Genomic DNA, 10,078 nt, shown 5'->3' on the forward strand with positions numbered 1-10,078 from the left:
CATTACTGCAGAATATCCTACAATTTATTTTCCAAATTTATGATACTTCTTATTTTGTTAAAAAAAATATTAGTTTAAGTCTGTTTAACTCTCACTGGCATAGTAAATTCTGATGCCCTTAATCTCTACTTGGGTATATTATTAGAAGTGAGGTCAAATGATACTGGCCCATAATTGTCCTCAATTGCATATAAAATGTCTAAACCCCTATAGCTTTTGGAAATGAGAGAAAGGGAGTATTGCATGTGTGTGTGTGTGTGTGTGTGTGTGTGTGTGTGTGTGTGTGTGTTTCTAATTCTCAGGGACTACAGATTTTCATACAAACAAAAAAAAAAATCACACTATGCAAATAAATATAATCAAATTGTTTGTAATTCACTTCTATAAACATATATTGCAATAAAGTCTCACAACTAATCAGCCTCATTTTAGGTTCTAAAAGTGATAAAAATCCATTACCAGTGTTCAGCCCCGCTGGGTCTCTGTGTGATATCTCTAGTCGCTCAGCAGTTTCCGAAAAGCTTCAGCAGTTTGAATGTCAAAGATTCCATATATCCCAATGCCAGGGTCACTTTGAGAGCTAACTATAGATTCAGTCAAGTTCACAACACAGGAGTTTGATTACTTTTCTCCAAGAGTCACTAACCAGAAGTTTTAACATTTATTAAGCAGTTATCATTTGGGAAGCATTGGATTTACAAACAGAGAAATAAGGCAGTCCTGCATTCACATTCTAATGGGGTAGACAACAGCTGGAAAGATCCCCTAGACCTTAGGGTACAGCAAGTAATGCTTCTTCTTTAATTTCCACTGACAATTTCTGCTACTGAACTATCTGAAAGTTCCGAGGATTTGGGTGTCAAGAACTTCACTTTCTAAATCTTGCCAGGCTGAATCTCCACAGCTGATTGCTTCTGAGGATGATGGCTGAGGGCATTGGGCTGGAAGCAGTGCTATTCCCGAAACTCGAGTTGGTCAGCATTTACTAATGGTGTTGATCAGAAATGTGTGCTCCTATGACCTTCCTAAGGAAAAAAAAAAGCATTTGGACCAGTTCGATTTACAAGAGAGTTCTACCAAACATTTAAAGATTAACTAATTGCAAACTATATAAATTATCTGAAATAAAAGGCAAAAGAATCCTACCTAACCTTGTTTATGAAACAAATATGGTGTTGATATCTAAACCAGGGAGACCAAAAAAGAGAAAGAAAATTATAGACCAATTTCTTTAATGAATATGGCTGCAAATATCCTAAATGAAATACTAAGTAGGAGAATACAATAATATATTGCAAAAATTATGCATTGTGACCAAGTAGAATTTTATGCCATGAATGTAGGGATGGTTTGAATAAGAAAACTATTAAATAATTGATTATATCAACCACAAAAGTTGTTAACAGATGCAGAAAAAGATTTTGAAGAAATTCAACACTCATTCTAATTAAAAATATTTAAGAATATAGATATGAAGAGATCTATTCTTAAAATGATAAGAAGGATTTACTGAAAATGGTCAGCAAGCATTATTTATAACAGGGATAAGCAAGAAGCCTTCCCAATAAGATCAGGAATCAAACAAAAATAGTCACTATCAACAATATTATTTTTTCACTTAATAGCATTTTATTTTTTCCAATTATGTCATTTCCAACATTCATTTTTGTAAGATTTTAAGTTCCAAATTTTCATTCACCCCTTCCCAAGACAGCAAGCAATCTGATTTAAAACATAATCCCATATTAGTCATGTTGTATCACCAATATTATTAGAAATGCTAGTAACAGCAATAAGAGAAGGAAAAGAAATCAAAGTAATCAGAATGGGCAGTGAGATAATAAAATTATCTCTTCTTGCAAACAAGATGATGATATATTTGGAAAATTGAAGAGTTTGAACCAAAGAGCCATTGAAACAGTTGACAATTTTAGCAAAATAGCTGAATATTATTCAGCATTTATAATATAAAATAAACCTAGAGACTACATAAATATAATTATCTTTTTATACAAATAAAGTTAGATTTAAATAATTAGAGAAATATTAGTTGCCTATGGGAGGGCAGAGCCAATAAAGTAAAAATTATAAGTCTACCTAATCTACTTATTTAAAGCTATCCCAATTAAGTCTCCAAAAAAATTGGGTTTTTTCAGCTAGAAAAAAATAACAAAATTCATTTGAAAAAGCAAAAGGTCAAGAATATCCAACAAAGTAATGAAAAAATGTATATATACATATATGTATATGTGGGTGGTTTTGTGTGTGTGTGTGTGTGTGTGTGTGTGTGTGTGTGTGTGTATTAAATGGTGGCTTTTTCTAATGTGAAGTAGGGAGGGAACAAAGAAAACAGTTTGAAATTTAAAATGGGACAAAAAATAAATTAATTTTTAAAATAGGAATGATTTCTTGTTCCAGTGATGGCTTTGATATCTGAGTTAATGGGTTGGTCTAATCATTTGGGGAGGAAGATTAATATTCCCAAGGTTCTTCAGGTCCTGGGATGTCTCCACCAGCATTTAAAAAGAGATTGTAGTAAAGGTGGGTGTCAGTGGTTTGATTTACCTGGTACTTGTTGCCTTCCTGGCCCCAGTTCTTGTAGGCTGATTTATTTTTCTGTGGAGAGCATAATACTTGAAGAGTACTAATGTGACAAGAATGGGGGGTAGTAATACTAAAGGAATGAATGAAGCTGGGGGCTGAAAAATAACATCTTTTAAATATCCAATAAGCAATTGATGATATGGATCTGGAAGATTCAGGAAGTTGAACCTCAGCGAGATTGAGTGATTTGACCCCAAACACAGAGACAGTAAACACTAGATATGTGATCTGAACACTTTTGACTACAATTCTAGAACTCTCTTCACTAAAATATTCTACCTCTGCATCTATACTTGTCCAGTATGTGGACTCCTTAGCTTTTCATTTAGGCAGCTAAGTGGTACAATGAAAAGTGTACTAGGTCTGGAGTCAGGAAAACCTAATGTCAAATACACTTATTAGCTGTGTAATTTTTGACAAATCATTTAACCTAAATCTGCCCCACTTTACTCAATTGCCAATTAGGGATAATTATAGCACCTACTACCATTATTATTATGAAATATTTGTAAAATGTTTTAGCACAATGCCTGGCTCACAATGGGTGCTTAATAAATGCTTCTTCCTTTCCCTTCTCTACATTTCTATTTCTTGGTATCTAAAATAAAAGTTGAGATCAACTGATTTCCATGTATATAGCCTAAAAATCCTCTACTCTAACTCAGATTGACACTCTTGTTTTAATTTCTTCTCTTTAAATAAGGATATTGGACTACATGATATTTAAGATCGTTTCCAGATCTAACATTCAATGATTCAATGAACCTTACTTGCTTACCCTACTCTCCCACATAAGGATACAAATTAACCAAATTAAATTGCTTTAGCATGTGGTAAGGGGAAAGTTCTGAGACAGTGATTCAGTAGTTAAAGTATCCAAGATCTCCCAATCTCTCCCACTCCCAGACTGCCTTCAAGGCTGGACATGTCTATCTCAGAATTCCTGTTTTAATATCTATACTTGAAAAGGAAACAAAGCAGAAAAAGCAGCCTCAGATTCACCTAATAAGAACATATGCTTTATTTGACAAATACTGGCAGCTACCATACTACAAGGGTTGGGGAATAGGTACCATAGCTCTTCCACCTTTTCACAGGAAGTTTTCCAAGGAAGATCTACCTGACAAGAAAATAAAGACAAAGAACAGAAAGCCTCTTTTGGCAATCCACTGAGCAATACTATCTGACATCCCCCCTGCATCAGCTATCATGAGGTGAAAGAACAAGGGACACCCTGGGTTTGCTGTATCATACCAAAGAAATGAGTACTTCAGAAATGATCAAAGTTTCTTCAGAGGTAGCCAAGATAACTTGGCACATACTGCATGGGCTGGTCTCAAGAAGTCCATTCAAAGTTATATTGCATGGGGTACAACTTCTGCATTATGATGGGAAAGTGGGCTTATTGGAAGTGTTAGGTTACAGCTAAAAACATCAGTGTAGCATTAATTCAACTAATTATCTTTGGTTTCTTCTTTTTTGTTGCCTTTAAAACAAGGGCAAGTGGCACAGAGGGCCCTCTACATAAGGAACTATCGACCCTGAGACAGTGGGATGAAGCTTCTACAGAGGTGGCTTTAAAAATATAAAGAACAGTAAGATAGAGTGAGGCAAAAGTTCACTTCAGTCTGCCATCTGGTAGCTCACTGTTTTAACTAATTATTCTTGCTAACTAGGTACTAAAATGCTCTTGTTTCTATGCTATTATAATATTCCAAATGCTGTGCTTGGTATCCTCTAAATTTAACACACAGGGACAAAGTTCCAATCAGCCTGCCCTAGTTGTGGCTCTGTGCAAAATCTAAAAACCTTTCTTAAATATAGACCCTATATTTTCTTGTACCAATTCATTCCTGCATCAGTATTTATGTGCTAATCCATTTTAAAAAAGAATCTTGGCTGTTCAGCCCCCAATGATGATTGGCAAGTGACAACCAAAATAACCTGACAGAATAATCCTTGCAACAACAAAACACTTGTCTTCCAAGGTAAATCTCCAAAATCTCTTGAAAAATTATTCTTTTCATTATCCTGAAGGCTGAATGAAGGTACACATCAAAGTAGACAAAAGCCAAAGGAAAATAAAGGTCTGCAGGTCAACTCCATTTATCCTCTATAGAATTAGTCTGACTCATGGGCTCTGGAAAAGGAAACTATTCTGTCTTCATAGTCTATTCCAGGTGCCCAGTTTTATTTGTATCTCTAACCTATGAAGGCTCATAGATCATTATCAAGAAATAATCTTTCCAATTGTTAGCCATGATCATGTGAGTCATGATAAGATGTAGTGTTTCTCTTTATACAGATATCAGTATGATCAATATGCATTTACATCTATCTAGTTGAGAAAACTCACCCAAAAGTATTGAGCAACTTCTCCTCCTCAATCACATTACAACATGAACAGAACTAGGAATGGGGTAATAAAAGGGTTCCTCAGTCCCAGTTCAATGAAAGGCTATCACTCTCCAGATTTAGCAGATGGCAAACCAGGCAGTTTTATGTGATGATCTAATTAGTTTTCAGCACCTAATTATCACCTCGCAATGGAATCTAGAATAAAGCCTTAAAATGAATAATGTTTAAAGGACTGGTCCAATAGGGGTTTATTTTAAATGCTGCAATGGGTATCACTTAAGTTAATTTTTTTTTTTAATCAGATATGGACTTAATCCAGAAGTCCCCAGGAAAAGTTCAGGTACATCAAAGAAATCTCGATTAAGCAATGTGTTTGCATATGTTGTGTGCAATGAGTTAGGGTCAGCTGTTCAGCCTGGTATAACATAAGTTGGGAAATTTAATTTCTAAAGCAAGAACAATTTTCAAGATATCTGGGCATTGAAAAACTCTTTTCAAAGAAGCATAATTGCTTTTGAAGATAAATGTTTCCTAAAACAGACTCTCTCAAAATGTGTTGCCTTAAGGAAGGTTTTAAGATGACAAATTTCCAGGCCAGCTGATATTCAAGGTCTTGATTAGCCAAGATGCATTTAGGACTCATTTTTGGCATATAGCCTTACTCGGGGTGATTCATTATGAGAATATTTGTTCACAATGCTCTGTGCTGTGCCTGTCTTCAGTGAGAAAAGACCCTTCCTAAGATGTTAGATTTAATCACAGAGTTGGGGAAGGATTTGGTTGAAATGATATCTCAAGAGACTTCCAGAAGGCATATGATTCTTCACATTCATCTTCAAGAATGATTGAGACAGATTCCTGTTGTGATGTAGAATTGTTTTTAATTGTAACCCTTGTGTCAAAGAATCCTAATATATATGAAGGTCCCCGTTTAGGGCACTGAATCTTCACCCAGATTATCTGGAATATTGAGATCTAACATTTTATTCCTACTATGTAGTCACCAGTTACCTGTACATACAAACTGAAAAGGTCTACTGAAAAAGTAGACACCATGTTAAGGATCGTTCTTTATGCCTAAATCATGGACTCATTTTGATCTTATCTTGGTATACTTATCTTGGTAAGTGTGGGTCCATGCCTATTTCTGCCATACTAATTTCCAGTTAAGGATAGGAATTCTTGACCCAGAACCCATGAACTTGATTAGATAAATAATTAGATAAACTATTTCAATACATATAATTTATTTCACACTTTATTCATTGTTATTATAATTGGCATACAATTTTGATCTGAAGATTAGATTATATACAATGTAATTCATATAATGAACTGTGTGTTTCAGAATTCCTGGTATCTATTTCAACTGAAAATTTCCTGAAGAGGAAAGTGGGGGAGATGGTATTCCTGATAATTTAAATCAACCTTTTCCATCTTAGTTTTATCAAATGCAATTAACATCAGAAATAGGAAAGAAACGGGTTCCTTTGTTTCCCTTTCAGTAGTCTCATCGGCATCCATAAGTTCAAATAGCATTTCTATTTAAATAACTCCCAAATCCATGTATCTAGCCTTCATATCTCTCTGTAATCTCCCATGTCACATCACAAACTGTCTGAATATTTCCTACTTAGAGGTCCCAAAGTGACTCTTCTTGACCATCATTCCCCTATGGATATTTGATTGTCCCCAGGAGAATAATGTTAGTCTTGTAAGGGCAGGATCTTGCTTTGCTTTTGTATTTATGTATCACTGTGCTTAGCAAAGTTGTTGGCACACAATAAATACATTTTCATTTATATTATGCATTTATTCATTTCATTCCATTGCCATTTGTTCATCTCAAATTCAACATGCCCAAAATACAATTCATTATTTTTTCTCTGAAATCCAACCATGTTTCAAATTTCCCCTTTTCTATCTAAAACACCAACTTTTTTGCCAAACCTCTAGATTCAGACCCTCATATTACTCTCAACACCTTCATATCCAATCAGTGGCCAAATCTTGAAATTTCTACTTTCACTATCTTTCTCACATCTGACCTCTTCTCTCCACTCAGACAGCCACTGACTTAGTTCAAGGACCCCTCAGAGCCCCAGGGCTATAATCCAGGTGATATAGTGTCATGGAAAGAAAATTAGCTCTCAAATAGAGGACCTGATATTGAATCCCACCTTTGATGCTTATTGTCAACATGACTTTCACTTCTCTTCTCTAGATGACCCCAATTTCTTCATCTGGAAAATAATGAGTAGATGGCCCATAGGTATTTTCCAGTTCAAGAGTCATGGAGTTATGTAACTTTTATCAGTGACTTAGATAATGACATAAATGACATACCTATAAAAATTATGAAGAGAGAAAGGGAACATGTATTAAATATATACTATGTATCATGCACTATACTAAACACTCTAAAATATTATCTAATTTGGTCCTTATAACAATCCTATGAAGCCAATGGTATTCTTATTCCCATTTTACAGATGAGGAAACTGAGGCAGGCAGAAGTTCAATGACTTATCCAGAATCATTCAGCTAGTAAGTGTCTGAAGCTAGCTTTGAATTCAGATCTTGCTGACTCCATGCCCAGCACTCTTTTCACCAAGGTGTCTCACTAAAGATATGATAGTCACACAGTGCTCCTTTGTCAAACAACACCTGGAGTACTCTATCATTACATATCTTTTTCAGGTACCATATTTTAGGGAAGACATGAATAAACAAGAGATAGTGTATGCTGGTAAAGGGCCTTAAGATTATATCATAGTATAATCAGTTGAAGGAAATGGTGACTTTAGTTTAAAGATGATGTTTGGCCCTGGTAACTGATGTCATTAATTGTAGAAGAACTTCCTTTTGCCTGGACTCAGAGTAAAACTATGAGCAATGAATAGATGCTTTAAAAAGTGGATTTAAACTTGAAGAACAAATATCCAAACAATTAGTGTTGCCCTGAAGTGGAGTGGTTTATCTCAGGAGGTAGTGTATTCACCCTCATTTGAAGTTGTCAAACAAGTGTTTAATTATTCATTGGATAAATCATATAAAGGATTTCTTAATCGGAAATAGGTTAAACTAGATAGCCTTTAAAGTTCCTTCAGCTATGGGATTCCTTAATGCCTTAGCTGGGAAAAGGGTTTTTTTTTTTTTTTTTTAAAGAGGAGTAGGAAAATAATGAATAAAAGCATGTGTGGATAGATAGATAGATAGATAGATAGATAGATAGATAGATAGATAGAGAAGAGAAAGGATCTACAAGAGGAAAAAAGGACAGAAAATGGGGATATAGAAGGCACAGTCTGCTTATTTCACAGTTTTCCAAAATGCTGGTTGCAGGGCAAGATTAAAGAGAGAATTGAGGGCTAAAGTAAAGATAGGAACTAAAACAAAAGCAAAGGGCAGAAGCAAAGTTATTATACAACAAATAATGGTATGCTGATGACAGCAGGAAAGTAGAAATTAGGAGATCAGGTCCTAACTTAAGCTCTTATTAGTTGTGTGCCTCAGACAAATCACTTCATATAGTCCTAAAGTTTCTCATCTATAAAACTGGGAACTTGAGGGGAACCTGTCAAGCTGGTACAGCTATGCTCACACTCAGTTGAATCAAGTAGGAGGTCCTCATAAACCCATCAGGTGGGTTTAACAGATTTGCACACTAACACTTTTAGTGTTGTTGTTTTTGTTTTTGTTTTTTTTTTTTCTCTAGCGCTCTGGTGACTTCATTAATCCCAATAGCAAGTTGTTTCCTGATATGTATTGGAGTCCAACCTAATACTTCCTGGCTAATTTCTGTTTCTTTTTCTTTGGAACTTCATCATTATTAAGAATAACTTTTTCTTTGGTTTGTCTTTTTGAAAAAGGCCATTTTTTTGTTCTTTGGATTCTTACTCTTTTGAAGTCCAACATGTTTAAATCTTTCTTCCAGTGTCTGTAATAGAAAGTAATATCTCTTTCCAGAGTACTCCAGTTGATAGCATATGGGTTATTTAGCAATATTTTTACAATAAATGATTTTGCTTTCGATATAGATCATTTCCCTCATGCTGCAGCCATCTTGAATGTTCTTTGACACCAAACCTACTAATGAATATTAACATTAATTGGGAGCCCTTATTTAAAATAAATGTTTTCACATCCAGCCATTCTGGAGAGCAATTTGGAACTATGCTCAAAAAGTTATCAAACTGTGCATACCCTTTGATCCAGCAGTGTTTCTACTGGGCTCATACCCCAAAGAGATACTAAAGAAGGGAAAGGGATCTGTATGTGCAAAAATGTTTGTGGCAGTCCTGTTTGTGGCTACAAGATGGGAAATGAATGGCTGCCCATCAATTGGAGAATGGTTGAGTAAATTGTGGTATATGAATGTTATAGAATATTATTGTTCTGTAAGGAATGACCAGCAGGATGAATACAGAGAGGACTGGCAAGACTCACATGAACTGATGCTAAGTGAAATGAGCAGAACAAGGAGATCATTATATATCTCAACAACGATACTGTTTGAGGATGTATTCTGGTGGAAGTAGATCACTTCGATAAAGAGAGCTAATTCAGTTTCAAGTGATCAAGGATGGACAGAAGCAGCTACACCCAAAGAAAGAACACTGGGAAATGAATATAAACTGCTTGCATTTTTGTTTTTCTTCCCAGGTTATTTATACCTTCTGAATCCAATTCTTCCTGAACAACAAGAAAACTGTTCAGTTCTGCACACATATATTCTATCTAGGATATACTGTAACTTATTCAACATGTAAGGGACTGCTTGCCATCTGGGGGAGGGGGTGGAGAGAGGGAGGGAACAGAAGTGAGTGCAAGGGATAATGCTGTAAAAAATTACCCTGGCATGAGTTCTATCAATAAAAAGCTATTTAAAATAAACAAACAAACAAATAAACAAATGAATGAATGAATAAATGAATAAATACATGAAAATGTTTTCAGCAAATATTTAAAAAAAACTGGGGATTTGGATTAAATTATCTTTTAGCTCCCTTCCTAGCTCTAAGATCCATGATATTGATTTTGTATGACTTAACAATCCAAACAACACTTAGTATGAGCTTATTGGCTCAAAACGATTGGGTTATCTGAAAGACAA

General features: G+C 35.0%; 1 long non-coding RNA gene and 1 pseudogene across 1 annotated transcript; both read right to left on the bottom strand.

The window, feature by feature from the left end:
• Window positions 1-616: 616 nt before the first annotated feature.
• On the bottom strand, window positions 617-7,302 carry LOC127553424 (uncharacterized). Its single transcript, XR_007951738.1, has 2 exons — window positions 7,143-7,302; window positions 617-1,025 (listed from the first exon to the last, which is right to left on the bottom strand). It is a non-coding gene; the product is annotated as an uncharacterized LOC127553424 (long non-coding RNA).
• A 1,210-nt stretch (window positions 7,303-8,512) lies between these two features.
• Window positions 8,513-9,027, bottom strand: LOC127544108 (ribonuclease P protein subunit p38-like; annotated as a pseudogene).
• Between the last annotated feature and the right edge of the window lie 1,051 nt (window positions 9,028-10,078).

Source organism: Antechinus flavipes, chromosome 1 (genome assembly GCF_016432865.1).
Source record: "Antechinus flavipes isolate AdamAnt ecotype Samford, QLD, Australia chromosome 1, AdamAnt_v2, whole genome shotgun sequence".
NCBI lineage: Eukaryota > Metazoa > Chordata > Mammalia > Dasyuromorphia > Dasyuridae > Antechinus > Antechinus flavipes.